Raw genomic sequence first — 23,062 nt, 5'->3', positions numbered from 1 at the left:
CACTGTCTGCTCGGAGAGTGTAGTTGGGTTGACCTTCTGACAGGAGGCTCACTATCTCCAACTCAGGAAGGTCTGCACACAGGTCTGACCAATAACAAGGTTTATGATATTGTGCAAGTGTGTGAGCAATTTTGGCAATAATTAGCGATGTCCCAATCTGATATTGATATCACATATTGGTCCGATACCAGCAAAAAAACAAGTATTGTTTAATAACGGCTTGCATCTATAATCTCTGATATAAACTCTGATACAAGCAGTCCTGCAGCGGTGTTTACTTGAGCAAAGCTGGACAGACAGTTAACATCTAAATGTTGTTCAATAAGCACACAAGATTGCGCTTTCCTTGTATTTTTGTCAAGTTAATTACATAAGGTAAACATGGTAAGCTTTACTGTGGGAAGCTAGCAGCTACACAACAGCACAAAATAGTAAACAATACATACGTACTAGTGCCTTTAATTGAACAATATTGCAGTCTAAACATGACATGTGTCAATATAAACAAGTATAAAATGATTATAGTTCCATATTACTTAGAGAAAAAGTATCTAAGGCAGAAGAATATTGGAAAGTATTCAGTAACAATTGTATCTGGATCATTCAACTTTCTGTGTCATTCACTTAATTTAATGAACTATTGTGACCTCTTGGTGTTGCCAAAACTCAAATTAACACTCCACTTCAAAAGCATTATTCTGTCATAAGTTTAGTGTTTCCAAAGCTACCAATATTCTTAGAGTAATTTCACTTGAACACAACTTTTGTAACATTCCACACTACACAATAATAAAAGTATGTACTTTTATGCCATAAGGTTAGTGTTTTTCATACCTACCATTATTTTCTGTTAGACTAGTTTCACTTGATCAAACCTTTTCTAACATTCGACACTACGAAACGATAAAAGTATGTACAGTGATTGCTGATGATATTGTAATATTATTGGTATCGGACAACACTCCAATATCGGTATCCTATCGGAAGTGAAAAAGTTGTACCGGTATCTGGACACCCCACGTAATCAATATACAGCTTTGGTCAAAGGTTTACATATCGTATTTTCCGGACCATAGGGCGCACCGAATTATAAGGCGCACTGCCGATGAATGGTCTATTTTTGATCTTTTTTCATATATTAGGCGCACCGGATTATAGGGCTCATTAAAGGAATTAACGTATATATATTTTTTTTCTAAATGTAAAACACTTCCTTGTGGTCTACATAACATGTAATGGTGGTTCTTCGGTCAAAATGTTGCATAGATTATGTTTTACAGATCATCTTCAAGCCGCTTTCTGACAGTCGCTTCCGGATGCGCTGTGTTATTTACATGGCTCACCTTCGACAGCGTCTTCTCCCCGCCATCTTTGTTGTAGCGGTGTAGCGTGCAACGATGGGAGTGGAAGAAGTGTCACAAGATGGAGCTAACTGTTTTAATGACATTCACACTTTACTTCAATCAATAACGGAGCAGCATCTCCTCATCCGGAAACAACAACACCGGAAATGTGTCCCGTGAAAAAACGTCCGACCAGAACTCTAATAACTAAAGTTCCTTGGGTGAATAATGTAAACTCACTATGTCTGTGTGTAACCTACTCGGTGGCCTAGTGGTTAGAGTGTCCGCCCTGAGATCGGTAGGTTGTGAGTTCAAACCCCGGCCGAGTCATACCAAAGACTATAAAAATAGGACCCATTACCTCCCTGCTTGGCAATCAGCATCAAGGGTTGGAATTGGGGGTTAAATCACCAAAAATGATACCTGGCGCGGCCACCGCTGCTGCTCACTGCTCCCCTCACCTCCCAAATGCAGAGGACAAATTTCACCACACCTAGTGTGTGTGTGACAATCATTGGTACTCTAACTTTAGCGCTTTTATGGCGAGTTAACTGACAGATATAAGTAAGAACTTTACACTACTTTATATTAGAAATGGCAACAGCGTAGGATGAATATCCCATAACAAGAAGATAGAGAAAAAGAAGAAGCTTATCGACTACGATTTCGACACGAACTACAAAGGCGGACGCGCGCAATTTTTTAAAGATTCATGCAGATCCCAAATACAGATCAGCAGGTACCAGAAGGTAAGAAAAGTTGCTTTTGCATAATATTGCGAAACAAAACGCCAAATAATATGTCTTACATTACACACACCAGAATAATACTGGTATGTTGAAGGCATCAAACGGTGCAGCCTACACTAATCTTTTATGTTTGGCTGCCATCTACTGGTCACACTTATTACACCATGTTCCAAATAAAATTGCTTCAAAGTGTTGGTAAGCTCAACCAAACGTATTCCTTACATTAGGTGCACCGGGTTATAAGGCGCACTGTCGAGTTTGGAGGGAAAAAAAATATTTTAAGTGTGCCTTATAGTCCAGACAATACGGCCTTACAAAAATGGGTGCACTATACGGAACTTTTAAATCAATGTTTTTATAGTAAGATAATTAGAATCTGACCTACCCGTTACAGTGGACACGTCAATGCAGCTTGGTCGTGCCAGCTCCCTTTCAGCTGAGGCAAGCTGAACATGATGTGGGTCCACATCCAGGGCCCCTGGCACCTCCCCCCAGCCCCCATGGAGGGAGAAGGCAGACTGGGAGTCCAGGTGGGCCAGGAGGTGGAAGAATGAGGAATACAAGAAGAAAACAAGATGGGTGAGCTTGATGGTGGATGGAGAGGCCAACTTTTTGAAGTCAACCTGTGGGACTGAGTGCCCCCTGGTGGCTCAGGGAGAAGGTACAGGCTGGAATACAATCAAGATCTGGTGAGGAAAGAAAATAAGTGTAAGAATAGAGAGCAAAGAATCAGAATATTGGTGTTAACTATTTTAAAACTTTTTGTTTTCAAGATCAATGGAAAGCATGAGAAAGATTCAAATGTAACAAATGGATAGTTGGAAAAATAACTTATATACTGGATAAATATACTTTATATTTTTCAAATGTATATATTTTAAAAGAAAATAAACATTTTGGTTAACCAAAGAGCCTTTCAGTTGACACAAAAGAGGGCCAGGCCTCATCCTGAGTGCATTTTAGAGTAACCGGTATAAAGTTACAACCCTATGAAGCTGCATAGATCAGGTTCTTATAACTGCACCACACCCATGAACACACAGTACTAGTAGTACACACACACACTACAATATACTGTATCATGCATGCATCATTCTGCTTCAGTTGTATATGCTGACACAAACTTCAATAGCTATGAGTCAAACAAAGAAAGAAAAAATGTAAAAATAAGGGATGCGCATGATTTATCATTTAGTCGTTCATTGGTAAATAAAAACAAATTCTGGTAACTCACACCCACTTGGTATACTAAGAAACACAAGACTCAGGCATAAAAAAAAAAACTGAACAACTTTACAAAAACATGGCATTATATGTCAAAATGTAGTACAATCTGTAATGTAATAGCATTGCAGCTACTTCGCCTGAGCGTATTAAAATGTTTATAAACATGGCAGCTAATGTTGTATTTTTATTATTAACCCTCGAGTATATAAGTGGAATACAGATTTATTTTTGGGGAAACCACTTTATTCCTTACTTTCTTTGTAACGCTGAGCAATCTAGTAAGGCTCATAACTAGTTTTACTGGTGTTTGTCAGCAGGGGCCACTGTTCCATGTGGGGCAAGCTAAAGTTGTATGCCATTTCTTTCATTAAATATACAGTACAGGCCAAAAGTTTGTACATACCTTCAATGCGTTTACTTTATTTTCATGACTATTTACATTGTAGATTGTCACTGAAGGCATCAAAACTATGAATGAACACATGTGGAGTTATGTACTTAACAAAAAAAGGTGAAATGACTGAAATCATGTTTTATATTCTAGTTTCTTCAAAATAGCCACCTTTTACTCTGATTACTGCTTTGCACACTCTTGGCATTCTTTCGATGAGCTTCAAGAGGTAGTCACCTGAAATGGTTTTCACTTCACAGGTGTCATAGTTGTGATGTCTTCAGTGACAATCTACAATAGTCATGAAAATGAAGAAAACGCATTCAATGAGAAGGTGTGTTCAAACTTTTGGCCTGCACTGTATATGTCAGGTTGTTTTTTAACACAAAATTTAACACATATTTTGTAATGTGAATATAACACAAAAAGCTCCCAAGCGACTGTGGTTGGGGAACATGAGAACACTTGAGATCTTAATCCAGTTATGGAAGTCAATAACACAAGCTGTCCAGAGGGTTCAGCACAGACACCGGTGCACCCATCATTCAGCACTCACCTAATTATACATAAATAACCCAACTTCCTCACCGGCACCCATATCACTAACACAAGCCCTTTCCTTCCCTTTATCCTGATTGTTCTCACAGACCCTATCAGTCAGCTGACTGCGTTAGTTTGTAGCAAACATTTATTCATCTCACTTGTGCCCAAAGGGATTTGAGGCCATCACTAAACTAGAATATAATAGAACTGCAAAGACGATTAGCACTAATATTTGTCTGTGCTCACTCTAAATACTTGCATTTTTTTTTTATTTACAACATACTCAAAGTATTAAACTAACAGGGAATTGTAAGCAAACTCCTGAAGGGAAACAACACATTCACAATCCCTACGTAGGGATTTTGCATTCTAATTTGTAATATACGGCATATACAAGATAGCTAACCATGCAGACAATGGGAGTACTCTATTCGGCTCATAAAGCCCTCTAAAAAAAAAAAAAAACATTACACCATTTACAAACCCCGTTTCCATATGAGTTGGGAAGTTGTGTTAGATGTAAATATAAACGGAATACAATGATTTGCAAATCATTTTCAACCCATATTCAGTTGAATATGCTACAAAGACAACATATTTGATGTTCAAACTGATAAACCTTTTTTTTTTTTGCAAATAATCATTAACTTTAGAATTTGATGCCAGCAACACGTGACAAAGAAGTTGGGAAAGGTGGCAATAAATACTGATAAAGTTGAGGAATGCTCATCAAACACTTAATTGGAACATCTCACAGGTGTGCAGGCTAATTGGGAACAGGTGGGTGCCATGATTGGGTATAAAAACAGCTTCCCAAAAAATGCTCAGTCTTTCACAAGAAGGGATGGGGCGAGGTACACCCCTTTGTCCACAACTGCGTGAGCAAATAGTCAAACGGTTTAAGAACAACGTTTCTCAAAGTGCAATTGCAAGAAATTTAGGGATTTCAACATCTACGGTCCATAATATCATCAAAAGGTTCAGATAATCTGGAGAAATCACTGCACGTAAGCGGCATGGCCGGAAACCAACATTGAATGACCGTGACCTTCGATCCCTCAGACGGCACTGTATCAAAAACCGACATCAATCTCTAAAGGATATCACCACATGGGCTCAGGAACACTTCAGAAAACCACTGTCACTAAATACAGTTTGTCGCTACATCTGTAAGTGCAAGTTAAAGCTCTACTATGCAAAGCGAAAGCCATTTATCAACAACATCCAGAAACGCCGCCGGCTTCTCTGGGCCCGAGATCATCTAAGATGGACTCATGCAAAGTGGAAGAGTGTTCTGTGATCTGACGAGTCCACATTTCTAATTGTTTTTGGAAATATTCGACATCGGGGAGGCAAACCATCCAGACTGTTATCGATGCAAAGTTCAAAAGCCAGCATCTGTGATGGTATAGGAGTGCATTAGTGCCCAAGGCACGGGTAACTTACACATCTGTGAAGGCACCATTAATGCTGAAAGGTACATACAGGTTTTGGAACAACATATGCTGCCATCTAAGCGCTATCTTTTTCATGGACGCCCCTGCTTATTTTAGCAAGACAATGCCAAGCCACATTCAGCACGTGTTACAACAGCGTGGCTTCGTAAAAAAAAAAAGAGTGCGGGTACTTTCCTGGCCCGCCTGTAGTCCACACCTGTCTCCCATTGAAAATGTGTGGCGCATTATGAAGCGTAAAATACGACAGCGGAGACCTCGGACTGTCGAACGACTAAAGCTTTACATAAAACAAGAATGGGAAAGAATTCCACTTTCAAAGCTTCAACAATTAGTTTCCTCAGTTCCCAATCGTTTATTGAGTGTTGTTAAAAGAAAAGGTGATTTAACACAGTGGTGAACATGCCCTTTCCCAACTACTTTGGCACATGTTGCAGCCATGAAATTCTAAGTTAATTATTATTTGCAAAAAATAAAAAAAGTTTATGAGTTTGAACATCAAATATCCTGTCTTTGTAGTGCATTCAATTGAATATGGGTTGAAGAGGATTTGCAAATCATTGTATTCCGTTTATATTTACATCTAACACAATTTCCCAACTCATATGGAAATGGGGTTTGTATATCTCATGACCTGATTATTAACAAAGTATTAGCCATATTGTTATTATAAGCGCAAACACAGACAAACTACTTTTAGTGGTAGCCGTGATCACAGAAAGCTAACTAGCTATTGCAGCTATTGACATATAGTACTGAGTTGCTAAAAGTTCATTCTATATTAAAAATCATGCCTCTCACTTGTATAGTAGAAGGATGTTACCATAACACGAAAAGTTGGGTCGACTTTGACACCCATGGCAAGAAAGACACGAAAAGACGCTCGTTTGCAGCAATTGTTTGTTTGTTTTTACCTGTGGGATGGTTATAACAGAATTCATTCTTTAGCATCCTGGTGAGAGCACAGTGTTCGGTAAGTGATTGTTTATTATTTTCATAGTTTGTACTATATCTAAAGCACTTAGGAATACTGCTGCATGATGCTTATGCATGATGCACATTAATGTTTCTGTTGTTGAAGGTAAAAGCGAATGTTGTGAGGAGTCTTTAAAATTTAAATTTGCAAAATATGTAAACATTGCATGTTAATAGGAATGTGCCTTACTATACTAGATGTATACTTATAGAGTGTATATAAAGCAATAAAGATTTTTGGATGTTTTTTTAAAAACTTTATATGCAGAATAGAGCAGCTCCCATACGCTCCATTGTTAGCTGACTTTTGCTAGCATTTATTTACGAGTTAGAATGCATGAAAAAAAAAAAAAAAACATATGTGTTTGTCTCACATAGGGATTGTGAATGATAGGCCGATTTCTAATAAGTCAATTAACCAATGATAATTAAAAATTAAGTCGGTAAGTTTTGCAGCGTCGATGTGGAAACTTCAAGTGCATTCACGCTTGTTGTCACCGTGCGTTTGTACCATAGCGGAATGAAATGAAGGGGGTGAATTATCTCGCCCTCATTAAGTGTCTTTGACTGCTTGTGCGGGGCTGCTGGCCGGCCAGCATAACTCACACAGTGCAACTAGTTAGCATGTAGCAGCTAACATGGACAAAATGATCACAAAACCAATATTTCAGTTTAAACCATGAATTGATTAACGTGGACCCCGACTTAAACAAGTTGAAAAACTTATTCGGATGTTACCATTTAGTGGTCAATTGTACCGAATATGTACTGTACTGTGCAATCTACTAATAAAAGTTTCAATGTTGAAAAACTTATTCGGATGTTACCATTTAGTGGTCAATTGTACCGAATATGTACTGTACTGTGCAATCTACTAATAAAAGTTTCAATCAATCAATCAAAACAAGATGGGAGTGTCGACACTGAGGAAGCAGTTTGCCGAATGTGCGTGAATACAACAAACCTGCACACATACTTGATACACAACACCCGACAGTTACTTTACGTTTGATGCAAAAGTCAGGTCAGTGTAAACAAAACGGTGTTAAATAGTGTGCGCTCACAGAAAAGTGTGGTTAAATACATCGCCAAAGACATTCTGATATTTAATACTGTTATAAAACTAGCATTTCAAAAAAGCTGCAAACGTTTGACAGACATTTGTCATGTCAGACTAAAGTTGTTTGCATATGAGCTGTTAATACATCTGTTTAAACTGTAGTGTTTGTTTTGTTAATCTGCACTTTTGTTTAAAAATGTCCTGACTTGATTATCAGTTAAATAATGCAGTGGTCCCCAACCACCGGGCCACGGCCCGATACCAGTCCGTGGATCGATTGGTACTGGGCCGCACAAGAAATTATAAAATGAAATAAAAAAATAATTTTTATTTTTTTATTAAATCAACATAAAAAACACAAGATCAATCAATCAATCAATCAATCAATCAATGTTTATTTATATAGCCCTAAATCACAAGTGTCTCAAAGGGCTGCACAAGCCACAACGACATCCTCGGTATAGCCCACATAAGGGCAAGGAAAAACTCACCCCAGTGGGACGTCGATGTGAATGACTATGAGAAACCTTGGAGAGGACCGCATATGTGGGTAACCCCCCCCCCTCTAGGGAGACCGAATGCAATGGATGTCGAGTGGGTCTAACATAATATTGTGAGAGTCCAGTCCATAGTGGATCCAGCATAACAGTAAGAGTCCAGTCCACAGTGGGGTCAGCAGGAAACCATCCCGAGCGGAGACGGGTCAGCAGCGCAGAGATGTTCCCAACCGATATACAGGCGAGCGGTCCACCCCGGGTCCCGACCCCGGACAGCCAGCACCCCATCCATGGCCACCGGATCTGTGTGTCTCCCCTTCCACAAGGGATAGGGGGGAGCAGAGGAGAAAAGAAAAGAAACGGCAGATCAACTGGTCTAAAAAAAGGGGGGCTATTCAAAGGCTAGAAGATACACTTACAATTAGTGCACCAACCCAAAAAACCTCCGTCCTCTTACACTCAATCACACTCATTCGCACGAAAGGGTTGTTTCTTTCTGTTATTAATATTTCTGGTTCTTACATTATACATCAATATAGATCAATACAGTCTGCAGGGATACAGTCCGTAAGCACACATGATTGTATTTTTTTATGACAAAAAAAATACCATAATCTGAGGCTGAGTTGACTTGAAACTGTTTAATGTTGCACTTTTTGTATGTAGAATAAAAGTTTTGTCATTTTATTTAATCTCAGCAACAACTTGAAGCAGTTTAATGTTGCACTTTATAAGTGGAAATGTTGCACTTTATATGTAGAAAGGTTTTGTTAAGAAACCAATTCTGAGCCTAATCTTATTTAGTTTTTATTTTATATATGTTGACTGCATTAACCCTGGCAATCGACCCTGTGTGTATATGTATGTTATTGTTATGCTTATCCATGACTGCCTGCTGTTGCACTGATCAGCCTAGTGGTGGCTCACATCCATCACACACAGAGCTATTTTAAAGCAATGTTAAAAGCAATGTTAAAAGGATAAAGCCATTGTTTACAAATTTTGGTAAATAAATAACCAGAAAATGTATATTTTGTTGTTTTCTTACTGTACCGAAAATGAACCGAACCGTGACCTCTAAACCGAGGTATGTACCGAACCGAAATTTTTGTGTACCGTTACACGATGAAGTTGTCTGGCAGAGACTTTTCTTATTTTGCCTTTATCTGCACGAACTCGCCTGTGCTCTGAATTAGCAACACATTTATTTACATTTCGATGATTGCGCATACGTTTTTTGGAAGTATACAATGTTTTCATACCCTTAGCAAGGTAGTGTACTATCTTACGCTTTTCAGCAGCAGAGAGATCGTTTTTCTACCCCATATCGCTTGAAACCTGTGGCCTGCTTAATAATGTGGAACATCACTTTTAAGCAGTTTTCCTTTGATTGGGCTCACATGGGAGACTATTTATCACAGGTGTCTAAGATTGATGTCAATGATCTACAGAGCCTTGAGACACAATACCACCAATTAGTTTAATGGAAAAACAAAAAAATACATGATTTTGACTCTTAAATCTAATTTGCATAATAATTTCGAACACAGTGTATAATTCAAAGGACTGTTTACTTATCTGCCAAACTAAATTCCAACATTCAGGGAGCTCAGAATAAAACCAGAGGTGTGCAAAGTGCAGCCTGTGTTAGTTTGAAGTAATAACAATGGAAAAATACAGCATACCAGTATAATGTAACAAGAAAAAGACATGTTGTCTTTAAATGAATGTATAACTTTTTTTTAGCCTTTTTAAAGAAAATACATGCATCATAGCCAATGATGCAAATTATAGGATGATGACCCAGCCATACCCTTGGCCACGCCCCCACCATCACAAATAGCTTGGCAATCTGTGGAAAACACTGCAGACAGCCTTTGTCCTTGGAGCTTGGACTGCACCTGAGCTTAACTCAACAAGATCCTCAATGGAATCGAGTGCAAACAATGCAATGCCCTTCCAAGAGGGTGTCTACGTGAGCAGAGGCACACAGCGTTGCAAAAGGGAGGGAGCTTTTGGCAATAGCGCTTTCGAGTGAAAGGCAAAGATAGAGCCACATGGATATTGATTAACTTGCTCCTTTTAACAATTCAGATATCAGTATCACTTTGCATAGGATGGCAGTGGTAACTCGGCTACACTGTGCATAGTTGGAAGTGGCCCAATTTGTTTAAGTTTTTCCCAAGTGTGATGTCAGCCGATATCTCCATACATGGTATGGATTTGCCCGAAGAGCTTGGCGCAAGTCCGTCAACGTAGTCCAACATTGTAGTCAGTATCCTTTTTCTCTATCATCTTGTTGTGGGGCAGACTGGCTCGTACTAACTTCTAATTTACATCGGTCAGTAGACTTTCTATGCAAGTGCTACAAAACTACAACTTAGCTGGTGGGGAGAAGACGCAGTCGAAGTGGAGGCACATAAACTACACAGCCCACAAAACGCCGCATCCTGAAGAGACTGTCAGAAAGCGGCTTGAAGATGGTTTGTAAAACAATCTATGCAAAATTTGGACTAAAGAACCACCATTACATGTTATGGAGACTACCAATAACTGTTTTAAATGTAGAAAAGAATCATAATATGACTCCTATAAGTCTGTGTATGTCACTTAGCGGCTTTCCTCCATAGTTTAGTAGAGAGCCTGGTCACCTTAATGGCAGAGATGTAATTTGTTAGAGCTAGAGAGCTACAAGTATTGTTTGCAATCCGCCATTTTAAAATGTACCCGCCACACTCAGATTGCCTAGCAGATTATATCCAACCTGTATACGCTCCCACATACATACACAAATAGAGTGCAGACATACACACTCACTGTACCTACACTGTTTGTACATTCACTGTACAAACATACATATACACATACTGTACATATACAAGTACATATACATACATACACTCATGCATATAATCACATTTCATCAAACATATATAAACGTTGTTCCCCTAGGGCAGGGGTCGGCAACCCGCGGCTCTTTGATCACTCTGATGCGGCTCAGCTGCATACTTGGTTGTCATGTGATGTATCGTGATGTAATGGCAATTGTATCAAGTATCGTGATGTAATGGCAATTGTATCAGGTATCGTGATGTAATGGCAATTGTATCAGTTTATGTAAATTAAGTTGTGTGAGCACACAGCCATTGCAGCAAAGTACGGAGGTGGAGGTTGTCTTCAATAAAAGGTAGTAATGTTAAATATTCATTTATCCTTTTCATTTGTCATTTATAAGGATTTTCTAGGTATTAAACTAAAATTATTCTCTATAAAAAGTATTTACTGTTAATATGTCTCGAACGCATTAGTTAATTGGCTTTACACATTTGTATTTTAATACGAATTGGCTTTTAATGGACCTTTTGGAACAAATTTACAATGAAACCCGAGAGCGTGGCGAAGTTGGTAGAGTGGCCGTGCCAGCAATCGGAGGGTTGCTGGCTACTGGGGTTCAATCCCCACCTTCTACCATCCTAGTCACATCCGTTGTGTCCTTGGGCAAGACACTTCACCCCTTGCTCCTGATGGCTGCTGGTTAGCGCCTTGCATGGCAGCTCCCGCCATCAGTGTGTGAATGTGTGTGTGAATGGGTGAATGTGGAAATACTGTCAAAGCGCTTTGAGTACCTTGAAGGTAGAAAAGCGCTATACAAGTATAACCCATTTATCATTTATTTATACCACTTTTTCCTTGAGTAGTGTCGTCTTTTGAGGAAAGTTTGAAAATAAAGTAAATAAAACTTATACGTCACACTTATTATAGCAAGGTCCAATTAGCGAAGATATATGATGGCATATCTGTGTTATGTGATCGGTGTAAACAGGCTCCAGCTACTTTAACACATATGTTTTGGCTTTGCCCATCCCTGAACAGCTACTGGACAAACATTTTTAACACTGTCTGTGGTCACTGGCAAAGGATTGAACCGAACCCTCTCGGCTGACTTTTTGGGGTCGCACCTCAGTCATCTACCCTTAGCAAATCCAAAAAGAATAGTGTAGCATTCAATACTTCATTGGCTGGAAGACTCATTGTGTTAAATTGGAAGGCAACAGCGCCTCCTTGCCACACCCGCTGGTTTAAAGATGTTCTGTGTTTTCTCAAACTGGAGTAAAATAGGCTTACATTGCACTGCGGGGTGCTTTTCTGAGATATGTAGGAGAAACTGATCTCCAAATAAACCCTGTTTGAACCACAAATGAAAAGTGGGTGGTTTATGAGCCTTTTGCGTGCTTGTGGGTTGCTTTATCTCTCTTCCTTTATCTATTCAAAATTGAAGTAAAACATGTTAAATGTGAACTTAAATTGAAAAAGTACACAAATTAAGTAGGACCCTAAGAAAAATATACTACAAAAGTGCACATATATTACAATGGCAATTTAGATTGTTGCACTGCATCACTGAGTAAAACTTTTGTTGTTTTAATAAAATAATATAAACACAGAAAGGGGTTGGCACTTCCTTCATAATTCCTTCATTTAAGTCCCATCTTAAAACTCATTTGTATACTCTAGCCTTTAAATAGCCCCCCTGTTAGACCAGTTGATCTGCCGTTTCTTTTCTTTTCTCCCCTGCTCCCCTTTTCCTTGAGGGGGGGGGGGCACAGGTCCAGTGGCCATGGATGAAGTGCTGGCTGTCCAGAGTCGGGACCCGGGGTGGACCGCTCGCCTGTGCATCGGCAGGGAACATCTCTGCGCTGCTGACCCGTCTCCGCTCGGGATGGTGTCCTGCTGGCCCCACTATGGACTGGACTCTTACTATTATGTTGGATCCACTATGGACTGGACTCTCACAATATTATGTCAGACCCACTCGACATCCATTGCTTTCGGTATCCCCTAGAGGGGGGGGGGGGTTACCCACATATGCGGTCCTCTCCAAGGTTACTCATAGTCATTCACATCGACGTCCCACTGGGGTGAGTTTTTCCTTGCCCGTATGTGGGCTTTGTACCGAGGATGTCGTTGTGGCTTGTGCAGCCCTTTGAGACACTTGTGATTTAGGGCTATATAAATAAAGATTGATTGATTGATTGATTGATAATCGTCTAATCTCTCCATATTCAGTTTAATCCATTACCATTGACAAGAAGTGGGCATTATGTATTTACTAACTATTAACTTAAATGATTAAGAGTTGAAAGAAAATAGAACTGGGGGGTTAAAGGGCGTGGGACACATAACAAGACGGGACATAAATTGACGTTAATGTCAGTAAGAATGTCACCCTAACAACTGGGAGAGCTATATCTGAACATGTAGTGCAAGCAAAAAGAAATTACCTTTAAAGGCACTAGTTTGGCTCATAATTCTGTTTCTGGATTAGTTTACTTCAATGTAAGAACTTTAAATAATTTAGATTACTATCAGGAACATATGCAACATCATGCAAGTGTCTCCTGTTAGAGAGCAGGAATACCATTTGAGAGTCATGTCACTATGACGACACATATTGGTAAAGAAAATAATATTTAAAATTCATAAAATCTTCTTCACCAAAAAAACGTGTTATTTCTTATTATAGATGAACCACAAGATTTGTTGTGTAGCCATATTTTAAATTGAACTGAGAAATGCAAACAAAGTGCTGCTCAGCGGTATTTCTTTGCTTGCTTTTAAACAATAATGGATTAAATTAGACGACATAAAATACTCATTTGTTGTTTGCAGCAGTACAACATGAGCATTTCCTGCTTAATACAGTATTAGAGTGAAATACCTCAATGTCAAGCAACTGAGCAAACGAGAAATGATGCATGAACATAAAGCAAAAAGCCTTCCTTTCATTGTCACATCAAAACAAAACATAAAACATGAATGTTGTGATTTTAGCCTGAGAAAAACACGATAAACTGACTTGAACAGCACATATTTGTTCACTGCTCATGAAGTGCACACTTCGAAAGACACTCAACCTTATAAACAATATATTGCTGTGCATGAATCAATAAACAGTACTAAATTACCGAAGCATGCTTATCAGCTAAAATGACATTAGGAATAAAACGACTGTGAATGGAACTTACTGTGTGTTGTTAGAGTAAAGCTGGGTAGTCACTCTTGTTCAATGCGAGAGCTTCAGGTGAAACATTCTCTGCTCCATGGAGCGCTATTATGGGCTGGCTGCGCTGTACAAAATGCGACTTGTAAGGGGACACAGCAACTGTAGGAAGAGGCGGAGGTGGGGCTGAAAGGAGGACAGAGAGGTGGACGTGCAGAGAAAAGGAAGTATTATCTTGGTGTCTGAAACGATATCAGACAATATTGTGATGGTTATTTCCAGCATCGCTAGTTACTGATTGATGACAATCAGTGAGTAACTACAAGGAGCCATCAAGTCATTTTTTTTATGAAGTGAATTCCACATTCAATAAACACAATAATGTTTTGTCTCTGTGTTGAACAACTAAATTCCTCGTTTGGACCTAAGATCATCATTCATAAAGTTAAAAACCATACAAGTTTTTTTGCTTTGCTTTACAAAACAGCATGATAAATTCCTGATGTCTACTACATAAGCTAAAGAGAGATTACAGTGAACAGAGGGCAGACAGCAACTTGTATGCTACTCTATACTGCACATCCAGATTCCACATAGAAGTATTATCAGAATTCAGTTAAAAAAAGACAATGCAAACCAGTTGAGCTCTGTAACAGATTTGTGATAGCATATACTGCATTATTTGCAGCATTTGAAATAATGTATTTATTTTTGCAGACCGCCACAGATACAGACAATACATGTTAGCTCGTAATTTACAATATAATGTCTGCAAATGTAGCTTGTTGTTACAACTAGGGATGTCCGATAATGGCTTTTTGCCGATATCCGATATTCCGATATTGACCAAACCCTTAATTACAGATACCGATATCAACCGATACCGATATCAACCGATATATACAGTCGTGGAATTAACACATTATTATGCCTAATTTGGACAACCAGGTATGGTGAAGATAAGGTGGTTTTTAAAAAAATAAAATAAATAAAATAAGATAAATAAATTTAAAAAAAATTCTTGAATAAAAAAGAAAGTAAAACAATATAAAAACAGTTACATAGAAACTAGTAATCAATGAAAATTAGTAAAATTAACTGTTAAAGATTAGTACTATTAGTGGACCAGCAGCACGCACAATCATGTGTGCTTACGGACTGTATCCCTTGCAGACTGTATTGATATATATTGACATATAATGTAGGAACCAGAATATTAATAACAGAAAGAAACAACCCTTTTATGTGAATGAGTGTGAATGAGTGTAAATGGGGGAGGGAGGTTTTTTGGGTTGGTGTATTAATTGTAAGTGTATCTTGTGTTTTTTATGTTGATTTAATACAACAACAAAAAAACTAAAAAAAAACAAAAAACGATACCGCTAATAAAAAAAAACGATACCGATCATTTCCGATATTACATTTTAAAGCATTTATCGGCCGAGAATATCGGCAGGCCGATATTATCGGACATCTCTAGTTACAACTCCTTACAGTAGATTGCATTGTAACTCCCACCTTACAACATACACTATATTGGCAAAAGTATGATCAGAATCAGGTGTCCTAATCACTTGGCTCAGCCACAGGTGTATAAAATCAAGCACTTAGGCATGGAGACTGTTTCTACAAACATTGTGGAAGAATGGGCCGCTCTCAAGAGCTCAGTGATTTCCAGCGTGGAACTGTCATAGGATGCCACCTGTGCAACAAATCCAGTCGTGAAATTTCCTCGCTCCTAAATATTCCAAAGTCAACTGTCGGCTTTATCATAAGAAAATGGAAGAGTTTGGGAACAACAGCAACTCAGCCACAAACTGGTAGGCCACGTAAACTGAGAGGGGTCAGCGAATGCTGAAGTGCATAGTGCAAAGAGGTCGCCGACTTTCTGCACAGTCAGTTGCTACAGAGCTCCAAACTTCATGTGACCTTCCAATTAGCCCACGTACAGTACACAGAGAGCTTCAGGGAATGGGTTTCTATGGCCGAGCAGCTGCATCTAAGCCATACATCACCAAGTCCAATACAAAGTGTCGGATGCAGTGGTGTAAAGCACGTCGCCACTGGACTCTAGAGCAGTGGTGACGCGTTCTCTGAATCATGCTTTCCCATCTGGCAATCTGATGGACGAGTCTGGGTTTGGAGGTTGCCAGGAGAACGGTACACTCGGCACTGCTTTGTGCCGAGTGTGAAATTTGGTGGTGGAGGAATTAGGATGTGGGGTTGTTTTTCAGGAGTTGGGCTTGGCCCCTTAGTTCCAGTGAAAGGAACTTTGAATGCTCCAGGATACCAAAACATTTTGGAAAATTCCATGCTCCAAACCCATGTGGGAACAGTTTGGAGCGGGCCCCTTCCTCTTCCAACATGATTGTGCACCAGTGCACAAAGCAAGGTCCATAAAGACATGGATGACAGAGCCTGGTGTGGATTCACTTGACTGGCCTGCACAGAGTCCTGACCTGAACCCGATGGGATGAATTAGAACAGAGATTGAGAGCCAGGCCCTCTCGACCAACATCAGTGTGTGACCTCACCAATGCGCTTTTGGAAGAATGGTCAAAAATTCCTACAAACACACTCCGCAACCTTGTGGACAGCCTTCCCAGAAGAGTTGAAGCTGTAATAGCTGCAAAAGGTGGACCAACATCATATTGAACCCTATGGGTTAGGAATGGGATGACAATTGAAGTTCATATGTGAGTCAAGGCAGGTGGCCAAATACTTTTTGCAATATAGTGTATATTTCGTACCTGGTCTGCCAGAAAATAAGGAGATGTAGCACATTGAACACGGGCCATTTCAAACCAAAAAGACCGCCGCAAAAAATGTAACATGTTTAATTTTTTGGACCGGTCCCCGTGGTACTCAGGGTTCATGGCGGATGCGCGAAGGATGACCAGGTTTTGCATTCGACGTTAACACGGTCTTTGGCGGAGCACGGCGAATTGAATAAGAGCTGTATGGTTGTAAGACTCCCCATTCGCTGTGCTCCTAAAGAAACACTCCTCAGTGTTTACTCTCACAATAACAAAGTCGCTACAGCTTGGTTATTACACAGATTACGGAACATAAATAAAGTATTGCTGGCGGTTTTTGGATGCATTTTTAAATTGATTTAGAGGCAGAATGGATTGCTCCCAGTAGCTGTATTGTCAGCCACCAAGAATGAGCTGAGTTTTACAAATTAAAATGCAAAAAAAAAAAATGTATTCTTGTCTTTCATTAGGAATGTAAACAATAGATAAAATTAAAAATAACTGCAGTTTCCCTTTAAATACGATTATCGATACCTCTTCCCGCTCTGAACGTCTTTCATTGTTGATCACCGTTGTGGGAAATGTAAAAAAATGCCTTGGATTACTGGCATGCTGTACTGATGTAGTAAAACTTCTACAGGATTAGGATGTAAAGAAGAACAGAAGCGGTTTTATTCTACCGTTCTTATATTTTCCTTCAAACACTTTGGTAGGAAAAACGAGTGGCTTATCTGCCAGTGAGCTCGTGACACATTCTATAAAAAGGGACAGTAACATGCACTTCTGTCCACACAGAAAGCAACAAACATGAGATAAATATTATTAATTAGAACTAATCACTAACAAAAGGGCTTTATTTAACTTTATCTCCAGCCCCATGATTCTAGACTGCATTTGCCTCTGCCCTGGTTGAATGACGTCACTCGGGCTGCCAGGCGCGTATGTAGAAGAGCAGAGAGAAAATGGAAAAAAGACAGGCTGCATGTGTCCTTTGCCATTTTTAAAGAAAGCCTGTTTTCCTTTCAGATGACTGTAAAAGCAGAAATGAATATATATCTATCTCAGATTATATCTTCTAACTGTAACAACCCCAGAGTTCTGTTTAAAACTATTAACACTGTCATTGATGCTCCCAAATCTGCTGGTTTTGATGCTTCTTTTGAATTCTGTGAAAATTGTCTCCATTTTTTTACTGACAAAATTGTGTCAACTAGAGCCAGTCTATCTCAGCCTTCATATGACCCTTCTGTTCCTCTGCATTTCTCTTCTGTTTTCCATCAGTTTGAGCCGGTGTCCTTTTCTTTTTTAAGTGACACAGTTAGTCATATGAAGCCCTCTGGTTCTCCTGCAGATGCCCTCCCACCTCGCCTGTTTAAGGAGGTACTTGCTACTATTGGACCAAGTGTCCTTAACATTATCAATAGTAGCCTCTCTTCTGGAATAGTTCCAGTAGAGTTTAAACATGCAGTGGTACGACCTCTACTTAAAAAACCCAGCCTCGACCCCTCTCTCCTCTCTAACTTCAGACCTATCTCTAATCTTCCATACTTTTCCAAAATATTAGAGAAGGTTGTCTACAGTCAGTTGTTGCCCTTCTTAGAGGATAATGGTATCACTGAGCTGTTCCAGTCCGGTTTTAAAGCCCTCCACAGCACAGAGTCAGCGCTTCTAAAAGTTTTTAACGATATCCTCCTGTCCACTGATTCTGGTAAGTATGTTGTCCTGGTGCTTTTAGATCTGTCTGCTGCGTTCGACACCGTCGACCACGCCACCTTAATCACTCGTCTTGAGAACTGTGTGGGCATTAAGGGCGCCGCCCTCAACTGGTTCCGGTCGTACCTAACCGACAGGAGTTTTTGTGTAAAAGTAGACAGTTTTATGTCATCCACAGCTCCTTTACCACATGGGGTCCCCCAGGGCTCAATCCTTGCCCCAATTTTATTTGCGCTTTACCTTCTCCCCCTTGGTTCTATTTTTAGGAAGTACAGTATTGCATTTCATTTTTATGCCGATGATTGCCAGATTTATTTTCCCATGGCACAAAATAACACGGTTCAACGTCTTATTGACTGCCTGCACGACATCAAAGTCTGGCTTTCAGCTAACTTCCTGAGCCTAAATGAAGATAAAACAGAAGTTATGTTGTTCGGTCCAAGTCGCTCTCCCTCCCCCAACGTTGACCTCGGCACTCTGACCCCGTATCTCAGCGACTGTGTCACAAACCTGGGGGTAAAGTTTGACTCAGATTTTAAATTCGAAAAACAAATCAGCAGCGTCGTTCAAAAAAGCTTTTATCAATTACGCCAAATAGCGAAAGTGAAACCGCTTCTATCAAGACATGATCTTGAGAAATTAATCCACGCTTTTATCTCGACTCGTCTTGACTACTGCAATGCCCTGTATGTTGGCATTAGCCAGGCCTCCCTCGCCCGCCTGCAGCTCGTGCAGAACTCTGCTGCTCGTCTGCTAACACAGACCCGCAGACGTGAGCACATCACCCCTATTTTAGCGTCCCTTCACTGGCTCCCTGTGCGTTACCGAATACATTTTAAACTCCTTTTATTTGTTTTTAAATGTCTAAACAACCTCGCGCCAACCTATCTCTCCGACCTCCTTCAGCCTTACTGCCCCACCCGATCCTTAAGATCAGCCGATCAGCTGCTGTTGACGGTCCCTGACACAAGGCTGAAGCTTAGAGGTGACAGAGCTTTCGCCGTTGCTGCTCCCAAGCTCTGGAACGACCTACCCCTGAGTGTTAGACAAGCCTCCTCTCTTCCTGTTTTTAAATCTCTCTTAAAAACATACTTTTATTCCATGGCTTTTAACACTGAGTGATATCCATCCTGCAATGGCGCCCCATAATACACCTGCTGTGATCCTGTTTTTATGTTTTTATGTTTTTATTAATTCTATTTTAATTATTTATTTTTTTATCGTGTTCTGTTTGTGTTGTGTTGTGTTTGCTCGGTACTCGTTTTATCTTTTAACCTGTTCATTGTACAGCACTTTGGCTACCCCTGTGGTAAATTTTAAATGTGCTCTATAAATAAAGCTGATTTGATTTGATTTGATTTATTCAGTACCAAAACATGCAAATGCTAAATATTTTTGTTACGATTATACTAAAAAGATTTGAGCTTGCAAGAGACTTGCGAGAGACACAGAATATGTTTTCTGAGTGAGGACAGCTAAAAAAATGGCTGTCAAAGTTAACGTGATAACTATAAATTCCTTTTTTTTTCTTTTTTTTTTTTAAACATGCATGCATTTGTACTCCTTTTGGAACCTCGGTCCATTCCATAGCGTGGGAAAATGTAATGGCTTTCAGTTACTGTTGAGCTACAAGCTTAAAAATACATAGCAGAAATGCACAAAGAAAATGGTACCTAATGGAAATAATAATAATAAGAATTAGCTTTATTGTCTCCGAGGAGAAATTTGTCTTGGACATCAACACACGTTTTACATGCATACATACATACATACATACATACATACATACATACATACATACATACATAAATATATACATACATACAAACAGTTCATCCGACAATACAGTGACGACAGCCAACAGTGCACAGGTACATCAGTTAGTTATGAGATCACACATTACACTCCCCCCGTATTGCACACCTCCCATATTGCACTATCCAATATTGCACTCCTTATTATTGCATCCGGTTACTACAGTAGTTTTCTGTTAAGTGCTTTGTTTGCCAGTGGGACAAAGGAAAATCTATACCTGTTGAGTTTGTATGTTGCTGTTCATGTTCAAAGCCATGGCAAGTCGTTATCTCGACAAGACTATTTTATCTTCGATTGACGTGAGCAAACATCACTGTAGCAAGTGCCTGCTGGCACACATTACCGCCTGCAGACAGATGGAGCTTTACTTTCGTATTTAGATTACGGTTGAGTGCATAAGATAACATGAAACTTTTATTAGTTTGAAACTTATATTAGTAGATTGCACAGTACAGTACATATTCCGTACAATTGACTACTAAATGGTAACACCCAAATAAGTTTTTCAACTTGTTTAAGTCGGGGTCCACGTTAATCAATTCATGATAAAGATGTAGAACGTTACACTAACTGCTTTAGTAAGATGAAATAAAAGCTCAGCCTTTAAAACATGTCAAGACATCTCTTCTCATACCAATCATATACTTCCGGCTTCACATTACCAGCGCTACGCGTCAACTCCGGTTTTACTACCATGACAAAATAAAACATGGTCTTACATTACGATCATGCTTTGTCAAAGATGTTTTGCAATGTAATCTGTAATATTTCTATCTAAATAAATGTTTTTGGCAGGTTCAAATTAAGTGTATACTATTTTATAACCTGTTCTGATTGATAGTTCGTAATTACAGAATATTTAGCAGGCTGAATATTACAAATATTTATAAATAGAGGAGGTTAAGACATTGTCATGCAGAGATATGAATACCAGTAATTTATACAAGTTGTTATCTACAGACTGTCAGAAGCTTTGATTCAGGTAAAAACATTACAGATTACATTACTGAACATCATTGACAATCAAAGCATGATCATTGAAAGTGTGTTTATGTCCATTTTGTGTTGAGCTGTTTAAAAAGCACAATATAAAAAAAATAAAAACATTTCACAAATTTTAACCACACATTATAATTTTCCTGAGGGAACTCTCCTGAAGGAATCAATAAAGTAATATCTATCTATCTATCTATCTATCTAAAGCAAATTAATTGTCCTGGTGGACAATTAATTATTGTAAAAAAATAAATTAAAAAAAACTTGAACATTTTCTGTTTAGGGTACACTTATTCAAAGATTAAAGTACCACTGATAGTCACACAGACACTACTAGGTGTGGTGAAATTACCCTCTGCATTTGACCCATCCCCTTGTTCCACCCACTGGGAAGTAAAGGGAGCAGTGAGCAGCAGCGGTGGCCACGCTCGGGAATCATTTTGGTGATTTAACCCCCAATGCCAAGCAGGGGAGGTAATGGGTCCCATTTTTAATAGTCTTTATAGTCTTCTATAGTCGGCCGGGGTTTGAACTCACAACCTACCGATCTCAGGTTCATGATGAAAAATTATATCTATATGCGATAGATGACAAACTGCGATTATCACGATTAAATATTTTAACCGTTTGACAGCCATGCTTTAAAACAATGTCACTGATTGTCAGACAATTGAAGAAAAAATCCTGTTTACACTTTTTCTGCATTAAAACAGTGTAATTGTTTTTGTGCTCAAAATATAATCTATGAAATTTTTTTTGTTTCATCTCTATCACTGCATTACTATATTGAGACGTTATCGTTTTTCTGGGCCGTGCATCGCATATCACATCATATTGTGAGGTACCCTAATAAACAATAGTCCATCCATCAATCAATTTTCCCGTTCAGGGTCACGGGGGTGCTGGAGCCTATCCCAGCTGCACTCAGGCGGAAGGCAGGGTACACCGTGGACAAGTCGCCACCTCATCACAGGGCCAACACAGATAGACAGACAACATTCACACACTCGGGACAATTCAGTGTTGCCTATCAACCTATCCCCAGGTGCATGTCTTTGGAGGTGGGAGGAAGCCGGAGTACCCGGAGGGAACCCACCTAGTCAAGGGAAGAACATGCAAACTAAATTAATAGTACGTTTCGAAATGACCCACATAGCAACTGTGTCTAAATAGTGTTGTGTGCCCAACGTGTCACTTATTAGTAACTAAACCATACACATAAGGATGCAGTCTCTCACAAGCCCATACTAGAGCGAAAGCTTCTCCCTCTGAGAGTATCTATGTTCACAATCTGTCAAGCTGTGACTCACATATCGCGCACGCGCACACACACACACACACACACACACACACACACACACACACACACACACACACACACACACACACACACACACACACACACACACACACACACACACACACACACACACACACACACACACACACACACACACACACACACACACACACACACACACACACACACACACACACACACACACACACACACACACACACACACACACACACACACACACA

At 39.5% G+C, this 23,062-nt stretch overlaps 1 long non-coding RNA gene across 1 annotated transcript in view; it reads right to left on the bottom strand.

Moving 5' to 3' along the window:
* Window positions 1-2,600: 2,600 nt before the first annotated feature.
* The window catches only part of LOC140679959 (uncharacterized), a 30,464-nt gene continuing 10,002 nt past the window's right edge, over window positions 2,601-23,062 (bottom strand). Inside the window, exons 2-3 of the long non-coding RNA XR_012051251.1 lie at window positions 14,266-14,426; window positions 2,601-2,778 (exon numbers count right to left, since the gene is read on the bottom strand). This is a non-coding gene — a long non-coding RNA (uncharacterized lncRNA). The remainder of the gene's footprint in view (window positions 2,779-14,265; window positions 14,427-23,062) is intronic.

This window comes from Nerophis lumbriciformis, linkage group LG27 (assembly GCF_033978685.3).
Source record: "Nerophis lumbriciformis linkage group LG27, RoL_Nlum_v2.1, whole genome shotgun sequence".
Classification (NCBI taxonomy): Eukaryota; Metazoa; Chordata; class Actinopteri; order Syngnathiformes; family Syngnathidae; genus Nerophis; species Nerophis lumbriciformis.
The sequence above is the reverse complement of the archived record's forward strand: the minus strand, read 5'-3'. Positions and strand labels throughout refer to the sequence as shown.